Raw genomic sequence first — 26,454 nt, forward strand, 5'->3', positions numbered from 1 at the left:
TTCTGTCAGCTGCTTTATCTTGAGGCTAGTATATGGTCTGAAATGTAGGAGTATTTTTTTTATTGTGAGTTTTTTATGTTTTTTTTTTTTTTTTTTAATTATCTAAGTTCTGATCACCATGCTTTGTCTCATTTGCAACAGATGATACAAAATTATTTTAAATATATTGTTTCTGGATTAATTGATATAAAGCTAGTAAGTCCAAAGTCCTGGCATACATGAGATCAAACCAGATCCAAAAATTCTAAAAATTCACCCATTCTCTTATTCATAACTTTTACTATTTGATTTTAATATTGATTGCTTTGATAAATATTTTTATATTCAAGCCAATTTTCACCAAGCACTAATATCAATAGAATATTTTGGTGCTAGAGTAATAGAGAATAGCATTCAAGTGTTTTATATGTGGATTAACTATTGTACATACATGTAAATGAATTGTGAGCACAAATATGATTTTGGAAATTTTTCCTGCCAAATGCAAAGGTGGGATCATGATGACAAGCAAAAATACATCCATATCAAAGGGTGAAAGTCAAGAGATTCTTGGATTTCTCCCACAGTGCAGCAAATTGTTATACATTCCTCTGTGGTGATGAATATAAAATCAGTGAGAAAAGAGAGCACACAAACATGTATAGGACTCAAATTGTAGGGCCAAACTTTCACCTTATTATTTCTTTCCCTAGATAGAAGTCATGATTTGTCCAAGATCCTGGTTTGGAATATTTTAAATATTTCAATATATTACAATTTATTTTATGATTAGAGTTTAGAAAATATATCTGAACTTCACTTAGCTCATGTTTTCTCAAAGCTCAGACATCTTCAAATGTGTACTTCACCTTTTTTTTTTTTTTTTTTTTTTTTTTAAGTTAATGGAGAAAAAGATGTGCAGGGATATGTTATTGGCAGTGATATCAACTATCAACCTTGTAAATCAGTATTAGTAGACTTAGAATCATAGAATCACCAAGGTTGGAAAAGACCTAAAAGATCATCCAGTCCAACCGTTCATCTATTACCAATAGCTCCCACTAAATCATGTCCCTCAACACAACATCCAGTCTTTCCTTGAACACCCCCAGGGTCGGTGACTCCACCACCTCCCTGGGCATTCCATTCCAGTGCCTGACCACGCTTTCTGAAAAGTAATACTTCCTAATGTCCAGCTTGAATCTCCCCTGCCGTAGCTTGAAACCATTCCCTCTGGTCCTATCACTAATGACACAAGAGAAGAGGCCAACCCCCAGTTCACTACAACCTCCCTTCAGGAAGTTATAGAGAGCAATGAGGTCTCCCCTGAGCCTCCTCTTCTCCAAGCTGAACATTCCCAGCTCCTTCAGCCTTTCCTCATATGGCCCATGTTCCAGACCCCTCACCAGCTTTGTTGCCCTCCTTTGAGGGCTTTATCCTGGCTTTATCCCCTTCCCCCTTCCTATTTAGTTTAAAGCTCTCTCTACAAGTCCCGCCAGCTCCTGGGCAAGTATCCGTCTCCCTTTTGGAGACAGGCAATTCCCATCAGCAAACCTCAGGCCAGGTGCCGAGTAGACCGCTGCCCCGAGATCAAAGAACCCAAAATTTTTGCACTTGCACCAGCCTCTCAGCCATGCATTTATAAGATGGCTTTTCCTGGTCATCTCAGTGTTTGTCCCTGCCACCAAGGGAATACTGGCAAACACTACTTGTATGCCCACTCCATCAACTAACTTCTCCAGTCTCCTAAAATCATTTTTTATAATCCTCAGGCTTCTATCAGCGATCCCATCACTGCCAGCCTGAACTATCAATAAAGGGTAATAATCAAAGGGGTGGATAAGGCTGGGGAGTTTTCTAGAAATATCCCTGACCTGGGCTGCAGGAAGGCAGCACACCTCCCTATAGGTAGGGTCAGGCTGACATATTGGACCCTCTGTTCCTCTCAGAAGAGAGTCGCCTACAGCTATCACCCTCCTTTCTTAGAGGAGGCAGTCTTCAAATGTGGAGCTGACCACCTCACTTTAGGCAAGCTTGGCGGCAGTGCTCCCATATCATCATCACTCACCACTCCCTCTGGTTTCAGGGCTTCATACCTGTTGCAGAGAGGGACCAGGGGAACCAAGGTAGGTCGGGATGGGGGTTGCCTGTGATGCCGGGCTGAGACCTGCTGCCATTCCTCCTCTCCTCTCAAGCTGTCTCTCCCTGTTTGACTATGATGAGAGAGAGGGTCCATTACTCCCTCAGTCTGGGAAGTGCAATCCCTGTGCCTTTTTTGCAGAGTCACTCCATCAGTCAATCTCCCGCTCGCACTCTCTGATGGTCTGCAGTCTATCTACCTCTTCCCTAAGCTCCATCACTAGGTTGAGCAGCTCGTCCAGCTGCTCACACCACACGCAAGAGGCATCCTTCCCATCCTTCCCCAGCAGCAGCAGGCTGAGGCACTCCCACCAGCCAGAGACCTGAACCACCACATTATTGAGCAGACCCTCTGTCTGGGTTGCCACAGTCTTTGCGTGGGAAGCACGTTTCCTGGTGAGGACCACGTTTGAAGTGGTGGTGTCAGGGCCTGTCAACAGGAGAGCAAGTCACGTGAAAAAAAGACAGGAGCACCCACCTGTGCTGATACAAGACATAGCCTCCACTCCCACTGCTGCCTTATTGAATGGGCAGTGCAGGTGGCCCTCACACACTGACCACCTCCACCCTTGGTGGTCAGAGCAGCTTTCCACACCTTCTGTGTTGTGTTGTGTTGTGTTGTTTGGTCTCTTATCCACACAGCAAGTGGGTCAAGGTCAATCTCCAGAGATAAAGAGCAGGCAGTGTCAGCTCCACCCTGGTGAGTCAGGAGCCTGCCCACAAGCTGCTAGCCCAGGCACAGCACTGTTGCTGGCTCCAAAAAAGTCTAAAAAAGAGCTTTTTTTGGTCACTTTTCTTCACTCCAGATCCCTTGCCCACTGCAGTTTTACCTGCTTGAAGCTAGTCTCTGTAGCAAATGATCAATGACTCATGGTAAGTAGCTTGAATATGGCCATGAGGTGTCAGCTCTGCCCCTGGTGAGTCAGGAGCCCGCCCACAGGCTGCCAGCTGCTAGCTAGTCTCTGTAGCAAATAGTTACTACTATTCTTTTCAAAATTTATGATGCTAAACAAATGAATATTCAATTCACATATAGTTTGAAGTATTCCTGGCAAGCAATCTCCACCCTGTATAAATCAACATAATTTTTTTAAACAAAGTGACTTATTCACAAGTAAACAGCAACTTCTGTTTATCAAACATCAGTAGGAGATAGAGTCTGTAAACTTTGTAATGCATTTTCTAGCAAAATTTCAGCCACTACCAGATTTTACATAAAAAGTATAAAGAAGATTATAGTGAACTTATGTTATAATATCAGATTTTGAGTGGAAAAATAAATAAATATTCAATGGAATTCCAGAACTCTCTCCTAGTTGCTATGTAACCTGGATTTTTTTGTCCTATTTATATTGCTAACTTCTAATCAGTGCTATTCTGGTCATGAAAGAATATCAGTAAATTAGAAAAGTAAAAATTATACTGTCAGCTTTATTTCAAAATGTTAAAGAAATATATATTGTAGTGATGATCTGTAATCTGCCCTGGAGAGCTGGGCAGTAAGAAACCGGATGAGGTTCAACAAAAGCAAGTGTAGGGTCTTACACCTAGGGAGGAATAATTGCATGCACCAATACAGGCTGGGGGATGAGCTGCTGGAGAGGAGCTCTGCAGAGAGGGACCTGGGCGTCCTGGTGGACGACAGGTTGGCCATGAGCCAGCAGTGTGCCCTCGTGGCCAAAAAGGCCAATGGCATTCTGGGGTGCATTAAGAAGAGCGTGTCCAGCAGGTCGAGAGAGGTGATCTTCCCCCTCTACTCTGCCCTGGTAAGGCCTCATCTGAAGTACTGTGTCCAGTTCTGGGCTCCCCAGTACAAAAAAGATAGGGATCTCTTGGAAAGAGTCCAGCGAAGGGCCACAAAGATGGTGAAGGGCCTGGAGCATCTCCCCTATGAAGAAAGGCTAAGTGAACTGGGTCTGTTTAGCCTTGAGAAAAGACGACTGAGAGGGGACCTGATCCAGGTTTATAAATATCTGAGGTGTGGCGGCCATAGTGGTGAGGCCAGTCTCTTTTCAGTGGTACATGGAGACAGGACAAGGGGAAACGGACATAAGCTGCAGCATAGGAAGTTTTGCACGAATGTGCGTAAGAACTTCTTCACGGTGAGGGTGACGGAGCACTGGAACAGGCTGCCCAGGGAGGTTGTGGAGTCTCCTTCTCTGGAGATATTCAAGTCTCGCCTGGATGCCTACCTGTGCGGCCTGGTGTAGGGAACCTGCTTTGGCAGGGGGGTTGGTCTCGATGATCTCTAGAGGTCCCTTCCAACCCCTACAATTTTGTGATTCTGAGATTCTGTGATTCTGTGATTATTCTAGTGAATTTCAAATAACATGTTAATTTAATTATTTTCATTACAAATGCTGCTTTAGAATTCATACCACATAGTCAAAATAAAAGTAACTGACTGCCATTACTCAAATTTCTTAAATTTAATACATTTTCATATTGTCAGAGATATTGTTACAGACATATGTATCATAAAGTTTCAGCCACTTATGTCATAAAGTCAATGCAATTGATTTCATAGAATCATTTGAGTTGAAAGGAACACCAACTTCTTGTTGGTGAAGCATCCAATGTAAATCTCCCCTATTCTAGATTGAAACCATTTCTCTTTGTCCTTTCTCAACAGACCCTGCTAATGAATCTGTCCTTCTTATGGCCCCCCCTTTGTATGATGTTAGGTCTCCCTGGTGCCTTCTCTTCTCCACGCTGAACACCCCCAGATCTCTTAGTCTGTTCTCTTAGGAGAGGTGTTCCATCCCTGAGATAATTTATGTGTCTCTTCTCTGGATGTGCTCCAACAAGCCCATGTTTCTCCAATACTGAAGACTCCACATCTGAATGCAGTACTCCAGGTGAAATCTCAATAGCAAAGAATAGAAGGGCAGGAGCACTTCCCTTGTTCTGCTGACCACACTTCTTTTGATACAGCCCAGGATATAGGTGGTTTTCTGGTCTTCAAGGGCACATTCCTGGCTTGTGTCCAACTTGCCATTCACCAGTACCCCAAGTCATTTTCAGCAGGCTGTCCTCTATCCTTTCATCTCACAGCCAAGGTGGAAGATCTCGTATTTGGCTCTGTTGAACCTCATGAGGCTGTCCTGGGCCCACTGCTCAGCCTGTCTATGTCTCTCTGAATGGCATCCCTTACTTTGGGCATGTCGACTGCACAACATGGCTTGGTGTTATCCGTAAACTTGCTGAGAGTGCACTTGATCCCACTGTGAATGTAATGGATGAAGACATTAAAGAGTGTCAGTTCCAGTACTGACCCCAGAGAGATACCACTAGTCACTGATTTCTATCTGAACATTGATCCATTGACAACCATACTCTGTTTACAGTCTCACAACCAGTTCCTCATCTATCTAACAGTCCACTTGTCATATCCGTATATTTCCAATTTGGAGAGAAGGATATTATGCAAGACTGTCAAAGGCCTTACTGAAGTACAGATAGATGGCATCAGTGGCTCTTCCCTTGTCCAATCATGCAATTACACCATCATAAAAAGCTATAAGGATGGTCAGACAAAACTTTCTCTTGGTGAAGACATGCTGGTTATTTCATACACCTCCCTCTCTTACATATGCTTCAGCATAACTTCCAGGAGCATCTCATTCTGTACTATGCTGAAACACTTCCCACAGTGTGTGTTCATTTCTCTGTGCTGACTATAGAAATAAACTCTATGAAAATCAATGAATTGTAGATGTATGGAGAGTTCCAAAAGTTGAATTAGGTGTACTGTTGCTGGAGTTCCAAATGTCACACTTAGAAATTCACTGTTTTTTTTTCCTTAAAATTGTTGTGAAAAAAAAAATATAGAAAAATAAGTAAAAAGTCATATTGAAGACATAATCACAGACTATCATTCAGATGAGAGTTACTGATATCAAAGGGAGTGTATGTAAATTTAGAAGAAAGTTTTATGTACTGAGATCCTATGAATATAAAGTCATAATTACAACGTCTGGAAGTATTCATCTTATGTTCAACTACTCTAAATGTAGTATTTGATTAAATTAATGAATCTAAGAAGGATTCTCACTTTATTGGATTTTTAAATTAACATTTTATAATAATCCTTAACAGTTATCTTCTTTAACTAGTGCAGTTTTCAAGAATATCCTTGAGTAAACAGAATTTCATATACATAAATAAAATTCTGTTCCAAGAACAAGATAGAATTGATGTATGGAAAATCGATCAATTTCCTACAATAATCAATTTTGCCTTTGTTTTACTGAGATTTGTTCAAATCTATCTGAGGTCTGCAAAAGTAAAGAGAAAAAAAAAAAAAGCTGAAAAAAGTCTGATCCAATCGCTAGGTGTAACAGAGAATTATTTAAAATTTGAAGAGGCTTCATGGGGTAATGTTCCAGCTACAAAAGGGGTCTTGTTAAAATATTGATACTGTATTATCCTTAAATAAATTCAATTTTGAAATTGAATATAAAAAATTAAACACTTCTCTGTAAGGCTGGATAGTTTCAATGAAATATTCAAAATCAAAATGGTTTTATCAGTCACTGTTTTTATTATTCTTGCTTCAGTTTGCTCTAACTTTTTAGATTTACTATTCTTACTCTTCTATGTGTCTATTTTCTCAACAACTTTACATTCCTGCTGCCCAGTTTAGTGTGCAATGACAAAAAACAATTAAAATATTCAACACTGAACTTCTAGTATAGGATCAAAAAGATTAAATTGTTAATCTCTCAGTAAAATTATTTCAAGTCCAATAAATTTACTGACATTTTCAACCCCAAAATAGCTACCATTTTTATCTACTAAATGTAATGGAAAAATCATGCTTTGTTTTGGTTTGTTTTGGTTTAGCCGTTTGTTTTAACTCCAGTTTGGTAAGTTAATACTGAAATTATTCATAATAATGTTAATACTAATATTAAACAGAAATACTTTAATGGTGTCTATAGTAATAGATGTTTCTTGCTTTACAATGGAAATAATCTTTTCCAGTTACTGAACGAAGCTCAGAGAATTTGTTCCTCAAGGCTTTTCCAGTTGCCCCTCTACTGAGTGAAGAACTAATATCTTGATCTGGCCCCTTGTTGATTATTAATTTCCTTCTTCAGTGTTTATATCAACAGTTCTATTCAGCAGCAAAGATATTTTTTCTAAGACAGTTATAGCAACTGCTTCTTACTCTTTCTGAGAACTTTTGCTGTTTCTATCCGAATATTTTAGTGTTATATTGAATTACTGCACTGAAGTGGAATGAAAAAAAAATTACTGTCTTCCTTTAACACCATAATTGAAAAGAAGCTAACAGAAGGCTAAAATACACCTATTGTCTTCAAGAAAAATATTGAAAAATAAATTGTTTGAAGTGTTTTAAGTGATTATTTTTTGACTTGCATCGTTTTTTCCCTCTCAAGAATTTGATTTTTTTTTTATTACCAAGAGCTGTGCTGCCTACTATGCTGAATCAGGAGGCAAAGCCACTGAATTCTATCTATGACTTCTGTTTTTTTTTTTCACTCAAAGAAATCTAATCTAATTAATCTTATTAATTTGGAAATATTTAGGTATGCAGATAAGTGAAAGCCAGTGAAGCCGGGTGGTCATTTTCTTCAGCTTCTGTGTTAGAGAGCAACAAATTTTCTAGGTCTGTTCCTGCAGTAATGGACTCCACGGTTTTTATAGCATTATGTTGCAGCTAGCCTGAAACATTTTAGCCTGATGATAACATGGTTTTATCCAGTACCTTTTGTTCTGCAACTTAAACACATGATTATTTATTTTAATGTAATTTGGTTTCTATTTTATTTTAACATTTTATTTATTCTTATCTTACCTACTTGTGTTGTGTTGTCTTATTTTATAGTGTCTTATTGTGGCTTTAAATACACTACTTTATTATTTGTATGTCTTTTCCTGAAAGGTGTTGAATATTCACAGTTCCGATTTCTTTCCATTTAAATGAATACAGTTGAAACACAGAACTCTGTAGGGGATAGTGAGCCTTTTCAGGATTATTTTAATTTTTTTTCAAGGAAGACTGCTGGCCAGACTTGGAAGGCACTCACCAGTGTGTGGAGCGAGTGTAAAATTACAAATTAATATGTGTTTTTTAGTCTAGTAAGACATAATATCATAAATGCAGAAGTAAAAATCATGTACAATGAATATTATTTTATTTTCCTGGCATGATGGCTGCAGATGGAACTCACCTGTCTGCAAGGGGTAAAAAGATCCTGTGATTCTGTGATTTTATGATCTTTTTAGCACAACTTTCTTTTATTTTTTATCTGTTATTTAATTTCTCTTAATAGCTTATTTTATTACTGGTACAGATTTTCATCTAGAATGAAATATTTTTTTGTAGTAGTAGTTTCTGAATTTCACCACATGTATTGCTGATACAGCTGTAATGACCATTCTGCTGGAGTCATAGCCTTTCTTATGTTATTCAGCCATCTACAATTCCAGACTCAGTGACAACATAAAGAAAAAAAAAAAAAAAAAAAAAAAAAGGTGTATATTTAATTATGACTTAGTGCCTGAAACACTGCAATTAGTAAAAGCTTAGATAGTGGAAGATGTGCCAGCTGTGCCCATTAAGTTTGTCATGTGTTTTTCAAGGTTAATAGAACAAGGACAGACAGATAATTGCACACTTAATTTATAGCACAGCTCATTGCATACTTTTCTCACTTTTATAAGCTACAGATACTTCTAGAAAATCAGTATCTGCCTCTGTCAGAAATCTTTGATAAATGCTTTGATATTGAGCTGACAAGGAATATGCATGCCACTTTGAGCAGAACAGTCAAGTTTCCTATTGTTTGAAGAAGCTATGGGAAGTTCAACCCAGAAACTTGTCTTACTCAGAAGAAATGAGGTCAACAATCTGTACCTCATCCTGTGGAATTTACTTTCATATTCAAAGACATTGCTGATTGCAGAGTGATTTCCAGTTCTATTCCTAAACTATAGACTCATTTTCTTGCCCAAGATGCTATTTTTAATTTTTTTTTAAAATATAAAAATAGTAAAAATTCAGGTTGAGTGTACCCTTACTTGTACAGTAAACCACTTGTGATATTTAATGACTATTGGAATGTAATATAAAGATATTCTGAGCAACATGAATTCTTAGCAACATGAATTTCCAAACAAAATGAAAGTAACTTAGAATACTGGAAATCCAACCAACAATGTCATCAGCCATAAAATGAATACACACCATTATTATTCTTCCATTATAAACTGGTTTTGAAAAGGAAAATAAATATAGAGAATAAGTGGCGATGCAATGATGATCACTACTATTTTGCACCTTTCTCCTAATTGAATACTAAAATTCTCTTTTCACAGAATCAAAATATTCTTATAACAAGGACAGAAGAGCTTCTTGTTGTGACAGAATAAATCATAGAATTGCACTAATATTATAAAATCCAATTTTCTTGATTATTTTTTTACAAATTTCTCAGTAAAGTAGGGTTTTTTATTTGTTTTTGTTTTTCTTAATGGGAAATACTGTAAGCTATAATACTTTCTCTTTGTTAATTTTATTTACAAAACTGTGGTAAATAAAACACTGTATCATTGTGAGAGTGACAAAACACTAACAGAGGTTTCTGAGAGAGATTGTGACATCTCCCTCCTTGGACATGATCTTGGCTGAGAGGCCCTAGGTGTCCCTGCTTGAGCCGGTCTGTTCAAAGAGATGACCTCTAGAAGTCCCTTCCAAGCTCAACCATTCTGTGTTTGTGAGATAAAGAGAATAACAAGTGATGAAGAAAAGAGAGATATAAAATTAAAACAAAACAAAACAGCTAAACAAAATGCATAAGTATATAATAGCTATGAAGTGACTTGAACAAATGAAAAAAAATAGAAATTTCCTGGAAGTAAATTTGAAATTTTAGATTTAAGAGCTCAATATATTTTATCCTCAGACATATATGTGTGATCTGGTTTTTCTGGTGAGACAATGAAAAAATGTGATTTGTGTCAGGGAAGGCAGTTAGATATCAGAGAGGTCCCTCAATCGGTATTACAGTTCTTAAATTTCCAAGCATGATAGGAGGTTGGGCACTATTTCCTAAACAAACAGTCATAACAGTAAAGAACAATAATTAACTGAATGTCATTAGTCATCTCTCCCTACCGAAACAACATTTAATTAATGATTCTTCAATTCTACAAGCCTTCCTGTACAATAATTATTCAAGTGAGCAATGTATATTAATCAAGAGTAATGTTTGTGCTTCCTCAGAATGCTGAAGTTCTTCATCACAGGAAGAGTTTAAACTCCTTAGCCTGACTCTCTACTGAGCATATGTGTGTAGGGTGAATAATGGGAATTCTCTCCTATTCTCAGCTTTAGTTTTTAAAGATTTTAAACATAGTATTCCTGTGGTGTATGACAGAAATAAGAAGTAATTTTGATATTAGTTATGCTGAAACAGTAGCATATCTTTCACTTCCTTAACTTGTCTTGAGAATCAATACAATCAAAAACTTCTTAAGATTTTTAACAAGATACAGAAGTTTTGTAAACAAACAAACAACCAGAAACCAACCAACCAATTAACAACAACAAAGAACCCTAACACATCACAGTTCTGTAGTACCCTGCTGGATTTTCTGAGCTAATGGGATGTGGATTTATGCTTAAAGCAAATCATTATTATAACTATTCCTCTCACTTGCTCTAAAATGTCTAAAGCTGTGTCACTGACAGCCAGTGAAGGAAAAAAAAAATATCATTTATGCTGTTGTAATAACTCCCACATTGATTTTCATACCTTCAGCAATGCTTATTTTATGCATGATTACATTGCTCACACATGACTGTTGATAATGAGGAGAGTGTCATTATGTAATACTGTTGAAGATTGCTTTTGGTAAGCATAATCTATTTTGAGCTAGTTCTTGCAAGTACACACCTACCTGCACTTAACACGAATGGACTTTAGTATGCACTCTAACCAGATCAAGTTAGAATGAATACAAACATACTGAGCTGCATTAGTACTGATTTAAAAAGGTTGATTCAGCATGAATGTGTTGGGTACTCTGAATGACTGATGGTGAAATCCATTACTTGATTGCTCCTGTATACACTGAGCGAACATTTACCTTCATTTTCTTTCTTTGTTTCATCAGTGACCACTGTAAAATTACAACCACCAGACTTCTGCTATTACTTATAAATGTCCTAAATAACTGGCTAAGAAACTGGAGAAAAGGAGTAGACATGCTATACTAGCTTCATTCTCCATTTTTTTCAATAGCTTCTTGAAGGCAAGATTCATCTCCTTCACTGTTTTTATTTTATTTTATTTAGTCATTATCACTACCTTTTTTATTCAAGAGTAATTTGCATATTTTTAAGAGCAGAACAAAGTTTAGAAGCAATTTATCTAAACTTCCAATACCATATCAGAATAAATGAAGTGGGAAAGGTAGGAAAGTTTTTGTAACACAGATTACTGTGAAAATGATGCCTCCTATTTATTTCCATGGAAACTACAACAGACACAGAGAACACAATAATATTATTTAATTAAAAAAAAAAAAAAGCTACAAAACACTATTTTTCAACATGGACACCACAATTAGCTATGCATTCTTATCCACAATGAACAAGACTGCATGCTGAGCTCATAAAAATCTGCACCCACTGTCACTGCTAAAATGCACCTCCTACTTCTTCACTGTGATCACACCCACTGTTTGGTCTCCATAAATATTCAGCAAGCACTGATGAATGTTACTGGATGCAGTTTTTTCAGCGTGGAGGAATTCAGCAATGCACCTTTGCTTGATATGCATTTCCACATCAGACTCCTTTTGTTATACTGCTCCTCTGCTGCCATCTGTCACACAGCAACAAAATGTGAGTAGGAAGGTTCAACCTCTACAGCCATATGACCAACATTCACCTCTAACTTCATGGACTAACATGAAGAGAAGAAGAATCATTACTTTCAGAGTACCCTTGTGGAAACACTACTAATTTAGCAATATGGTAGAATAAGAATATGGGATACATGTCTAAAAGAAAATAAATGAATATATTGCACATTATTTAGACCAAAAAGCTTAATCTGATATATTAAACTTCAAAGAGAACAGCTGTTGAACAAACAATTGACAGTTGCAAAATTGTTGCTAAAATCTAAGACAGATAATCTATTTTCTTTGTCAATAAGAAATGTCACTGATATGCTTATCTTGCAAAATTTTCTGTGATTTACATAAGTGTTTTCAAATAAATTTAATAAGATGAAGAAATGTCATAGCCTCAAAGGTCCTGATGCAATAAATCCTCTTCTTGAGTTGGAGATCTTGCTTCCAAATATGCTTAAGGACAAGAATTCTTCATCTGCAACATTAGAAAGTTATTTACAAGGGGGTTTCCATTCTAAAAACGTATCTTAAAATGGAACATTGTGCATCATCTTATGCATGAATTCCCAGCTCCTGATCTTGACCAGTTAAGGAAAAATTCAGCACATTTTAAACCAGCTATAGTACAAAATACCTTACTTTCATCTTTCCTTATTTAGCTGTAGTTCATTGACATTTCTACTTTTTCTCAATTTTAGCAGCTTCAAGTTGCCCAAGTAAATTTTTCTTCAAAATTCATCTGCTCTATTTCTTTCTCTGATTAGACAACAAGAATAAATTAATCACCTTGAACAAATCTGGAGGAAGTTTGAAAGCACACATTACATCTATTAGTGCCAAAATATTTTATTATTTTATTTTTTAACTGCTATTTTATTTATTAACTGCTATAACAGCAGAAGTAGAGATTGCCTACATTTTTAGTGAATGTAATCAAATATTTGACCACTGCTAATGCATTGAGTAATAGCGTGTATTCACCTTATAAAAAAAAAAAAAAACATTCACAGCAGGTTGTCTTTCTAAGTAGAACCCTGCAGTTGATTACAAATTATTGAACTAATGCATGAATTATGGAGAGAAATTTTAAGACTGCACCATATCAGAAGATTTTGTTTTTTTTTTCCATAGCTGGTGATAGATTTTTCTACTTTTCCAAAATCCAAATACAAATCTCTGCTCAGAATTAGGTAAAACAATTAAGCTGGGATCTCACACATTTGGTGAACTGTGGCATTCCAAGGCGTTAGAAAGTATTACAAAGATACCATCACAATACTTTTATGGTCCCTTGGTTAAGGTTATTCAAGGGATACATAACATATCAAATAACCTGCAGGTTGAATTACGACTCAGCTTAGTCAATATTCAGACATTTTTCTGCACTCTCACTATTAGACATTTATTTGCCAAGAGATGATAAACTACAACATAGTTGAGTGAAAATAGTTAAGAGTTTTACAAATAGCATAAATTTCCAGTTTTTATATAGAGATTCTTAATAAGGTATCCATAAGCAGATTTCTGCTTTTTGAAGTAACTATCAGAATCAATATGATTATAATATAATAATTTCTTACGTGACTCCTTCTCTCTAGCTTTCTCCTTTTTTTACTTTCTAATATTACTTCTCTCTCAAAATGTATCTCCTTCTATATTTTAAATATACATAAAAAGTGGTGATTAAATGTCAGTTCTGTATCTCACCCTTGAGGTAGATAAATTACTTTTTCCTGTTAAACAGGCTGTAATGTAAATTAGAATTTTTTAAAATGTCATTCCATTACCAAACTGGAAATACTTGTGATGAATCTAAAGTAATACAGAAAAGTCAAGAAAAATCTGTATTATATTCATTCAAAAGTATTAATTTATAATTAGCTTATATGGTAACAAATATGATTTAGTTACATGAGACACCATGCCTGTCATTAAGAACTCTGAAAATTGCTGAAAAACTGAAAATCTTCAGGGAAATTAAACTTTCTTTAATCTTTATGGTATCTGTAATTACAACATATGTAGACTGTTGAAAAAGATACCGAATACTGAGCTTATGACACTAGCAGTATACCAATAACTTCATATTTTTTAACACTGATACCTGTGAAAGAAACATATGAATGTAACCAGAATTACCTGTTTAATCTGTTGTCAACAAAATTCACAATAAGAAGTAATATAGTCAACGTTAAAATTTGTTCTAATTTATGCCAAAAGGACAACTGCTTATTCTCTAAGAAGTAGGTGCTTGTTAGAGAATAAGGGCTGCAGCAGCAAATTAGTGCTTACTTTCCAGTTTTGTTATTTTGGATACTGAAGCGAATTGAAGTTATTCTTGGAAAAGTAATATTTGGTTCTATTATTTTTCACTTATTTTCCCAGACAGAGCAAATGTCTGAAATTTCAGGCATTCTCATAAAACAGGACTTTTACTTTCCCTCACCATTTCAGTTATGAACCTTCAGCAGAAATTTTCAGGTGACGACATACAAGAAGGTGTAGATGAAGTCAAATAAAGAGTAAAGAACTGCTGCTTTTTATCTTTGACACTATAAAAAATTACACAAATCATATTCTACAATTAATGAAGTTTTTTTTTTTCCCCCACACTATTTGCATTTTAAACTTTATATTAATATATAATTAAATAAATATAAAAGTATTTATATTTGCAATATGCACCATAATTATCAAGTTTTTCCTTTAAGAAGGGAAAGCAACATCAACAACAGACCAGTTGCTGTTAACAAAATGAGTGTCAAAAAACAAAAACAAAAACAAAACAAACTGACTGAATATCTTTTGTTCAAGTCTCAGTTCCATTAAATCTTTCAGACAGAACTTCCTTTGTGGAAATTTATAATTCCCACTTTCCTCTTTAAAACAGTAGGTGTCCCTTACATAAGCTATAACTCTTGCATAATTGGGCAGCCTAGGATTCTTTCCAAATCTTCTGTGACAGCCATAATTTTTCATGAACACATCTGCCATAAGTTTACAAAAATCTAGGAACAATTATCCAAAAGAACTAAATCATGTGGTTTATGCAGCGCCTGCAAGATGTTATTGAGAAAAACTTGTATTTTTCTTTTCCTCCATTAAGTGCTTATTCTCTCAACTTGCACTCTAAACATCTCCTAATAGTATATAGTATAGGCTTCCTTCTATTATTTGTTACCTCATGTATTACTATCTTATTGATGAAAGTATGTAACTTTATATGGAAAACATATGGCCACCTGCCATAGAGCACAGTATATTACTTGAAGGAAATATTATTCTCTGAATGAACTGTATTGTTCCCATGTAGATTTGGAAATCTGAAAGGTAGAAAGAGATTTTAGTAGCTACCTTGTTGTCATTTTAAGTCAAACTCCAGTCTGCCCAATATTAAAATTACAGTTCTTTTGAGCAGACATAGGTGCTGGACTTATTTGCATGATCACATCATGGTTCAGATTTAAAAAATAAATAATTTTTGACTGAATTCTCACACTTTCTTTGTGATTAAATTTTCCAAGGAGTGACCTGCTCCAACTCCATTTTAACTTTTCCATAGACATCAGTAGTATTCCCCTTTAGATGCCTTTAGTAGGGCTGATCACAATCAGGCTCTATTCATACACCATTTCCTCCAGCCTTCTGACTGGCTCTTAGGGATGACACACACACACACAAAATAATGTATATAGTACATTCAAGTTCCCCAGAGGAAAAATGCACAAGGAGATAAATAACTCTGTCTTTGGAGCAACATTTGATTTGTGTACATCTAGAAAAAGGCTGAATAGATATAAAAATGTTGCAAAAAGTGCTTGGTAACAGAATTCTATGCATTTTATATACTTGAAAAAGGGACTCTGCAAGAAGAGTATGAAATTTTATTATACAGAATGTTATGACACATATGAAGGAATCAAGTTATTAATTGTGAAGATTATTTAATTGCTTAAAATTAGCACAGAATTCATTGATTTTTTCTACTGCAATAAACTTCGTACACTGACACACTTTTATGCATAACAGTCCTAATTAACTCTTTATGGTTATACCAGTCTAAAGTTAGCTCAGTATTATCTGAAGCATCAGCCTCTGTTGCAGGCAGCAGTATTCATATGCTGACAGTCTTCTTCACTATAATAAAGATTTTCATTAAATTATACCTTATATGATATCAAAAATAAATACTATACTGAAAAATAAATGAAATAGAGCTAAATAAAATAAAAATCTGTCCAAAATATTGTACATGCCTGAGACTTTTAACACTTTTAACATTCACTCTCTGAATAACATTGCTCACCATACAATAGGAAATATTAACATAGTTCAAAAGTAGAATATTTTATGCAAAGAGTGTCAGTTCTGCATTTTTTCATATGATACAATATTGAAAATATGATGATGGTATCTTTCAGTGTTTTTGTTTGGATGTCTTGCTTTTGTAATGGAGAACTTAGAAAGAACAATGTGCTGGGATATGAACCTGGTCCCAGTCTGCCCCTGAAGTCAATACTACGTAAGCCCGTTGATGGATGCAGCATCTCTGGAACTCACTATTATAAAGTTTAAATTGTTGCAAAGGAAGGCTTAGCTTAGGTTCTTTGTTATTGCTCATGTGAGCATGTCCATGTAGAGACAAACAGAATACTAACAATACATGTGGCTAAACAAACTGTGCCACATGTATGCACAAGCCATTGATTAAAATACTATCTTCTGCTCCACGGGTCACCTAAAATACAATACTTGAATGTAGTTTGCAACTCTGTTGTGACAGTTCAAAGTGAATCAGGAACAAGAACTGAGAGTCATGTTTAATGCACAGTATAGTTATATGCATTATAACATATGTATATATTTACATGCATTATAACATATGCAAGAATATATATTCTTACACATTTTTACTAGGAATTGTAAGCTGATGATTAGCAAGATTTTGGATTTCAGCACTTGATTCCTCTCTTGACAGCATTCATACTAAATTTCTTGCAATGGAAATGTGAGAAATGGATCTCATAATGCAGTTCTATGCTGAAGGGTATGTTGCAAGTCTGATTTGGTCAGCATAACACTTCACAACATGAATAGAAATCTTCTCTGATATGATGCTACTCAACCTTAGTCATATTAACTCTAGCTCTGTTGATCATTTGTCAAGTACAGTTAGCATTGTTTATTCTTTCTCCTAAATTCCTGTAAGATACATTATTAAAAATAGGAAAAGAGCTAAAATGCGTTATTAAAATTTGTATTGTTTCTAAAATATTAATTTCTACCTTTAAAAAGGTTTTAATTCATATTCACATTAAGGATTTTTGTCTTGCCATTTTGTTCTAGAGATATTCATCCTCAATATCTCAGAGATTTTTTTTTATACTGGTATTCAAAGGATCATACTGTTGTTATTAGCACCTTGCTGCAGAACTGCAATGTGTCTTCATCGGAAAGTTGTTGCATCAGCTGTTATAAAAGTCAACTGCTTTCTAAATGGCAGTAATATAATTAAAATGTTCAGCAATAGAATCATGCAAATTAACAAGGCAGAGGAGACACTACTGGGGAATTTAAATTAAACCTAAAAATCTGAAATGTAAAAACCTAAATCTAATTCTCATTTATCAGTGTATGACAGCTGCTCACAATATACCTTTTAGTATTTGATGGGATCTATTTCTGTATATCCCACGAGATATTACTTCACCTTTTTCCTCCTGTATGGATCTTTAGCTGTCAAAAAAATCTTCTGATCTGTAACAATGTTAAGAAAAAAAAATCCTGAATGGACAGTCAGTATATCTTTACTAGTCTATCTGTCTTTTTATGTTTTAAATTATTTATTACTATAATCTTTTTTAAATAGAAATTAGAAGTCAAACAATTAATAGTGTAATATATCATTTTATCCCACTTTTTTAAAGTATCAGTCATATGTATGTGTCATCTGTAGATATAAAACTAATTGTTATCCATGTCAGAATAGACCTACTATGACACAAAAGAAAAAGGAAATTTTTTACAGTGACCTCACTGATAAATTCTCAATTTATTAGATTCAATTCATTCTTTGCTTGGCTTAGATCAAATATTCAAATTGCTTCATTCTCATGAAAGTATCATAATCAGAGAATCTATACAATTTTAAGATTATTTTATTTTAGTTTTATCCATCAAAAGTATTTGAATTTAAATGCAATAATTAAGTTAAAAAATAATTAAAATATTTTTTTAATTATTTAAATAAAATGAAATTATGTACCAGGATATACCAGAATACATTCAGAAATCTAATCAGCAGGTAGTCACTTGGGAGACTCTGGTTTGACAGTGCTTCAGAACACACCACCTTTCTCTCATTCTTCCTGAAAGAAAAAATTTAACCTTAATCTTAAGCAACTAGCTCTGGAATGTGACAGTCATTCTGAATAAAGTATTTCTCTCTAATCATATATGAAAAATTTAACTTTTTGGAAGTTGTCCAACACAGGCATTTCATGTCTGCACAGTATTTGTAACTGGTAACTATATAACTAGCAGCTGCCTCTCATTCACATCTAGGAATGTTTTCCGTAGACGCATCAGTCTGTCCTTGCATTTCCTAAATAATATTAGCCTAGAACTCAATTACCTACCTTACATGAGAGGGCACCTAAAAGTTAGATGCCTTATTGTTGAGTAAATTTCAGTTTCCTTTTTGTTTTGTGTCCCTTCAATCCATGCATTTTTTTCTTTTTTTTTCTTTTCTTTGTTTGTTTGTTTGTTTGTTTGTTTGTTTGTTTGTAAGAGGGAGGAGGGGTTGAATTTCTCCTCTATGGAAAAAACTGATCCCTGAGGCAAGCCAAAACCCTGCCTGCCTCGTCTTTGAGAAAACCAGTGCACACACACTGCTGTTTCATCCTCTTTACAATAGCTTGAGGCTTACAGTCACACATTCTTTTCTCAGCCACTCCACTGACCTGCTCTGTATGCCCTAATATTCCCTCTTGGCAATGTTTACTATATTTGCAAGTATTTTATACTATATAAAATGCATAAAGAAACCCAAGGGAACTGAACAGTCAGACCCTAAAGTGTTACTATATTTCCGTGCATAAAGGAAGCAGGATTTCTCTTAGGCAAACAGCATCGCCCTGTCTTTACTATTCATCTTCAAGAGTGCATTTGAAAAGAATGTATGCGGAAATGAAATAATAATATATATTTTGGCTAAAATTCTTTTGATAGCCATTTAGAGTCTGTGACAAAGACACTGAGTACTCGATTTTGAGTAACTAGAGGCAGAGAAAGAAAGTTTTCACAGAAAACATAGGTAAAATACATACAAATATCCTTTCAGGCTTAGAATCTATTTAAAGAGTTCTTGTACTGAAAGTATATATATATGTACATATAAAAATGGTACTTTTGCCAATGAAGAATTACCTGCCTTGTATTCTGATGAGTCAACCATCCATTCAGAAAACAAATTCCTGCTGGAAGAACATCATTTTTTGCAAAGATTGAGTTGATTAACAAATTAAAACAAGAGATGCCCCCACATTATAACTAGAATATATGTACTGTAGGAAAACAAAAATAAAGATAAAAATAAAAAGAAGGAGGCGGGGGAATAAAGGAAAAAAAAACAAGAAAAGATTCACAGTATAAATCTTCTTAAGAAATTCTGAGATATTTAACACCAATGATTTCTTTAAGAAAAACTTGTAAGGAAGAGAAACATAGTTACATCTGCAAAATAATGAGGGCATACTCTCTGTTTGGAAATTCATAATACAATAATAGTTCATGATCAATAAAATAAATTGTGATTACACACAATATCTGTGCCTTCTAGAATCTTTTCCTTTCCCTGGAAATCTTTAATATTTCCAGTAGCCTGAGGTGATATTATGTGAAAAGAGAATGTGACTTTACTGCAGACGGCAAAATATTCCTTTGGCAGCATCAATTGGCCTTGCATACACTCAACTTGTGAGCATTTGTTCAGGGGCCTTTTTCTCAAATAAGGAACAAACTGCTCCAGCTGCAGGTCACTCAAAGCTAAAAAAAGAGATCCCAGGGACAAGGCAAGCCAGCAAGTTTATCAGCAGTTTAATTCCCCAAGAGGGCACAGGGGGCCAGTACATGGCCATTAGCATAGCCAGTGCTGGAGTCACAGACACAGCAGAGACAGTGAAGCAGCCGGCCAAGAAATCAGCCAAGGGCTTTGCAACGGACACAGATGTTACTGCTAAAAAATTTATTCTAGACCTTGGCATCTGAGTTCTTTATCTGTCAAATGTGTCTTGTGTGAGGCCCCAGCTGTTAAGTTTCTCATGAAAGGAGAAGATGAGAAAAAGCTGAACTGCATTTAGATCACAGCACTATGATTCCTTCTAAAGAACTCTAAGTTATCTCAAAGGGTCAATGTTTCATAATGTTTCATTTATTAATGCTCATCTAAGTTTTTCTGCTGAAGTGTTTTTTTTTTTTTTTTTAATCCCATAAACTATAATGGTCCAGCACTTACTACAGGTAAATCTGAATCCAGCTGTATCAGTAGCAAATGGCATTCTTGGATACAGGAGTGGAACTGTATTCTAGGAAAGAGAACCCCCAGTAAAATGGGTATTACTAGTCTCTAAGCTTAGTTGCTATATCTATGGTGTTAGAATAATTTCACCATGCAGTGTCTCACTGCCCACCACCTAGTACCACCCAGCTAATCCCCAAGCAATGGCCCTCTCCTCCATGCCCCCATGGTTTTATTGCCTCCCTCTTTCCTCTTCCCTCCTCTCTTCTCCCCTTCCCTCCTCTCCCCAGGACACTCTTCTTTTTCTGCTTGCCTCTGTGGTGTGTGCTCCCTAACCTTCTCACCTTCAGCATTAGGGTAAGGCCCTCAGTTTTGCACTTTCTCATTTTATTTGATTTATTAGCTTCAATTCCAATTATATGGCATTATATTGTGTTATCTCACATTCCACTACTATATTTAGTAAATTAGTTTTCTAACTTAGCTCACTGTCACTATTTTGATCTTAGGCCCATCTCCCTACCTTTTACCTTTTCCCCCTTCCCCCTCTCGTGGGGCGTGTGTCCATGAGTCCCCCTGTTAGTCATGGAACTGGGCTGAACTGACCCCAAACTGTTGAAAATAGTGCATAAAGAGTATGTTACATGGCATAACATAACACAGAAAACATTTGAAAGGCAATTCAAAAACAAGATAACAGTTTCTCTTCAGTACATAAGACAAAACCTCTGATTTTACTGATAAATTTATATTAAATAGATCACATCTCTCTTTCTTTTAAAGCATAACAAGAGGATACGTGTTATGACTCACAAAAATTTATAGGAAATTCTTAACATGCATGTCTTTGCCATAAGTCTATAATATGAGACTATTTCTGTCCTTTCTTTATTCTCTCCCTCTCTCCTGTGGCCAAATTGTTATGGAATTAATTTTTCTACTATCTTGCTGTACCAATGAGAAGGCAAATAAATAAATAAATAAATAAATAAATAAATAAATAATCAATCCCAACATGTAATTTAGTTATTAACTGCCTCCTAGGAAATGTGAATTTGTTTCTCTCAAATTGAAATGAAGCAATAATTGAACCAGTACAATCTGCTTCACAGTTGTCCTGACTCATAGGCTATGATATAAAAATGAACAACAGTATAATTAATGATTCTTTTCTGATTTTGTTTTCTGAAGATAAGGAAGTTTTCAGTTCTTTTCAAAACCAATTGTACCTAGCTATTCAGTAACTTAAAGTGAGTCATTCACTCACTGGGGAAATCACCAAATCCCAGAATAGACTTTTTATCTTTGAGATACTTTCTGACCTTAGCATTGTTTTCCTTAGTTTCTTTTTACTAGTTCCCCTTGATTAATGCTTCTTTGAGTACTCCACTATTCACAGAAGCACTGGGTGCTCTTTAAAAGAATCTTAATGCCCTCAATTAACTTTTTAAGTAGATGGGAGACTAATACAACATTTTTGGATTTCACTCAGAAGCAACAACAAAAAAACACTAATCTTTTAAAGTAACTACATTCCTTGCAGTTCTGGAGTTTGCTTAGTTGCTTGAGTAGGTATCTTAGTTACATAAAGGCCAATTGTATGGTGAATTGCTGCTTGCAGTACTGATGTTCAGTTTATCAGCGTGGAAATTTAACTGAGGTGGTGACTTCACATATTCCAGAATTTTTTTGTGTGCTTCATAATATCAGGGCATAAAGAGCAGGAAGAAACTAGATACAGAAGCAGCTTAGATACAGACTTGGAGATGAGTATACAAACATGGAAATCATCTGTCTAAATGGTAGAAGCAACCAAAGGACAGACTTGGAAACTTAATTTCTGTCCAGCATCTCCAGAAGTAGGTTTCACCAAAGGAGTATCGAAGGACTAGGTACATAAGCTAGTGACTATGAAAACACTAATGAATATGAAACTTAGTTCTCACTCTATCAAATCAAAATTTAAATTTCACATTTCCTCAGTAATCTGTCCTTGTGAAAAACAGAAAAGATGTTTCTCATTTTTCTTCAGAGAACTGTTCTGCATTATCTGCATACTAAAAGGCAGATAGAGAGACCAGGAGAGTAAAAAAGACACCTTAGCACTCTAAGTAATGCATTAATCAAGAATGTCTGTCCTATAAATTTTAAATTGTTTCATGAGAGGGAACTAATTCAAGAAGAAGACTCTGAGAGAAATTCTACATTATAGCCAGTTGCAAGACAATGCGGCTAGAAAATATTCTTTAAATTTTTAACTCTTAAAAAGAAAGATTAGTCTGTTCAAGTCAACAAATGTAGGCAAGATAGTAAATGTTTGGCACTGCGAATAGACTATCCTCATACAAAAATCTGTGATAAATCAATTTAAAGGTTATTCAGATTTAAAGATTTCAAAGTAATTAATTTTCTTATCTGAACTAGGCTGAATACTTTGTAATGAAACCTCAAACTATAAACTCTAGCAAGCAAAGAATGAACAAATCTAATTAGCATTTGAATCAAGCTTTTAAAAAGAAAAAAAAAAACACCCTCTAAATAATTCACTAAGTGTTTCTGATGAGTCAGCTAGTTGTACTCTCCCCTTTTCAGACCTGATTCAATGCATTTGAGTATGTTCTTAGTTTTAAGAATGTGTATAATCCTATTCCTATTTAGAAAATAGCTCAACACTTGTCAACATTCCTTACTTAAGTCAATTACATGCTTGAGTGGTTTACGTAGTTGAGCTTCATGTGAATAGGGGTATGAGTATGAACCAATGAATCTGTATATTGCTACTAAGCCACTGGAAATAATAACTTTTCAATAAAACAAATGCAGCCACAAAAGTCATTCTGTGTTTTACATAAGTGAATGCATATCGGCTCCTTATAATCTGAATACTAGTAACTGCATACTTATTTCTAGTTTGAAAGTCATACAAATTATGTGATAAATATATTTTTAACATACAGTTGCTACCAAATTTCTTTCTCACTAATCTTCAGCTATGTCTAGGATTTAATCAAAGTTTTTAAGTCGAAATTAAGAAATAATATCACTTTAAATATGCAACAGTAACATGTTAGCAATTCTGAAATGAAACTTTCTCCGATTATATTGACAAATAGTTTTATACGTACATATTTTTAATGACTGCTTGTATGCTATAAAATGTTTGGGTTTTGTTTGTTTGTTTGTTTGTTTTAATCACTTCTGTTCCACTACAAACACACTTCAATCTAGAAGAAATTTACATACATGTTGACCAACTGAGCTGTAACAGTGATAAAATTTATAACTTTCTTTTCAGATCTCCAGAAGGAGTAGAGACAAATTAATGGGAGAGAGTGACGATTTCCATGTATTTGAGTAACTGTTTTGTTTAGTTTTCACTTATGCCTGTTGTGAAAAATATGTGTACGTAAAAATGTTTAAGGATCTCTAGATTAAAACACATGAGAACATGCTAAATTAATATATCTGTTGTATTTGAAAACATGCATAAATCAGAGATGATTTCTGGATCAAGTTCAAACAGATAAATAAATGTAGTCTGTCTAAGATATGCTATTAAAAATTGCACTGAAGCCAAAAATCTAATTTGAATCATTCAGTGGGAGGATCTTCACACCTCTCTATATTTACTAAGTGTCTATCTTCTGTTACTATACATTTATTTTTAATTGCAATTTCATAAAAGCTAGATCAATTTAAGAATATTATGCCAGCATGAGGCCTCCTCTCAGCTGATTTTCTCTTTTCTCTCAGCTATTAAAATGCTCCTTATAGATCTGGCCTTCTACACTCTTCACCATTTTTACTATCCTCCTTTGGATGCTATCTAGCAATTATATGTCCTATATGTACTCAAAACAGCACACAGTACTTGAGGGTGTGCGAGACAGTCCCTTTCTTCAGTGAGCTAGCAATACTGTACATTATGTTTTGGTCTAGCTGCATGTTACACAGTAGATTCTGCGAGAAACTATCAAAAAGTTTTCTGAAATCCAAAAAAATTATATCAGATGGCTCCCCTTAGTCAATAACTTATCACAAGGTGACCTTGTGATAAAAGAAATTAAGTTGGTTAAGCAAGATTTCTCCTTATGAACCTGTGTTGAAAATGGCTGCATTGTCTTCCAGGTGTTTTTGTTTGTTTGTTTGTTTGTTTGTTTTCCTCAATAACTCCCAGAATAGTCTTCTCAATAATTTGGCCAGGCACCAAAGTGAAACAGGCCTATAAATAGCAGAATTTTCTTTCTTATTCTTCTTGATAATTAGGACATTTGCCAGCCTACAGTATACAGTAACTTCTCCAGAATCCCAAGACTGCTGAAAAATAATTGAGAAAGATTTTGTGATTTTATCAGTTGGCATTTTAAGTTCTCTGAGGTGAATATCTGTGATCATCTGGAACAGAAATCCCACATGAGTTTGAGGCTGGTGGAGTTTATTTTTCCCTCAGTCATGGTCTTATAACTCAGGGTTCTGAGAGTCACAGGGCCCATCACTGTATTAAAGACAAAGGCAAAGAAGGTTTTAAACATCTCTGCTTTGTCTGTGTCTCTGACCTGTAGGCAGGTAATTTCCTCGGTCCTCCTTCCTCCCTTTCTTGTAAATGCAGTGATGTTTCTTTTTTCTCTTTTTGCCTGACAGCCACAGCTTTTCAAATATGATGAAGAGTAGCTCAACAACCACATCAACCAGCTTCTTTAGGACACTAGGATGCACATCATCTGTCCCCATAGACTTGTATACATTCAGTCTCATGAAGAGGTCTCGGATTTGCTCTGCCCTATTGCTCTGCCCATCTGGGGATGGGGGGGGAGGGGAAGTGTGGAATTTACTCCCCCAGCAGTTCCCACCTAGAGGATCAGGGATGCAAGCTTCAGGGACATCAAAAATATGAGAATCCTGTCTGCCAGTGAAGAGGCAAAAATCTCATTTAGTACACCTCAGCCTTATTCATATCTGTCATAGCCAGTTCTCCTTTTTTTTAAAAAAAAAAAAAAAAAAAAAAAAAAAAAAACTAAAGGAGATAGACTCTCCTTGGCCTGCCTCTTCTGGCCAATGTACCTATAGGATTTCTTGTTGTTTTTAACATCCCTCACCAAGTTCAGTTCCACCTGCACCTTGGCTTTCTTATTTCCCTCTCTACAAGTCTGGACAGCATCCCTATTTTCTCCCAAGTTGACATGCCCTTGTTTCCACAGCTGGTACAATCTCTTCCCTCAGTCTGACCAGCAGGTCCTTGCCAAGTCATGCTGGTTTCCTACCTCCCATGCCTGGTTTCTTATTCTGGGGAACGAAAAGCTCTTGTGCTTTCAGAAAGGCATCTTTGAAGAGTAGCCAGCTTTCTTCCATTCCTTTGTCTCTAATGACAGCTTCCCGGGAGATCTCGGCCAACAATTCCTTAAACAGACTAAAGTTTGTTCTCCCAAAGTTTGGAGTCATGACCCCATTCTTCGCAAGTCCCATGTTCCTCAAGATCAAAAGGATCCCTCCTTTGGACACATAGTATTTTTATATCCTTCTTAAACTGCGGAGCCCAAAAAATCACATACACACTACTTGAGGTGAGTCTGCACCAATTCTGATTATATTTGCACCGTCTATTCTTTTAACTGTTTAGCTAGATTGCACTTAATGCATTCCAGAATACGACTGGCCCTTGTGGCTGCCAAGACACTTTGTTGACTTCTATTAAACTTACCATCATCAACAACAACAACAACAAAACATCCAGATTTCTCTCTGCAGGTCTGCACTTCCAGCCACTTATCTCCCAACCTATACATATGCCCAGGATTACACTGTCCAAGGCACATAGGCTGACATTTTCTCTTGTTATATTTCATATGGTTGGTGATTACCCTGCACTTTGGTTGTAGAAGCGATAAAGAGACAATCTGATATCATTGAAATGAAAACATATATGT

General features: G+C 35.5%; 1 pseudogene; it reads right to left on the reverse strand.

Moving 5' to 3' along the window:
* Positions 1–1,445: 1,445 nt before the first annotated feature.
* LOC146545744 (uncharacterized) lies at positions 1,446–25,993 on the reverse strand (annotated as a pseudogene).
* Positions 25,994–26,454: the final 461 nt, after the last annotated feature.

The sequence above is a fragment of the Meleagris gallopavo genome, chromosome 1, assembly GCF_905368555.1.
Source record: "Meleagris gallopavo chromosome 1, MGAL_WU_HG_1.1, whole genome shotgun sequence".
NCBI lineage: Eukaryota > Metazoa > Chordata > Aves > Galliformes > Phasianidae > Meleagris > Meleagris gallopavo.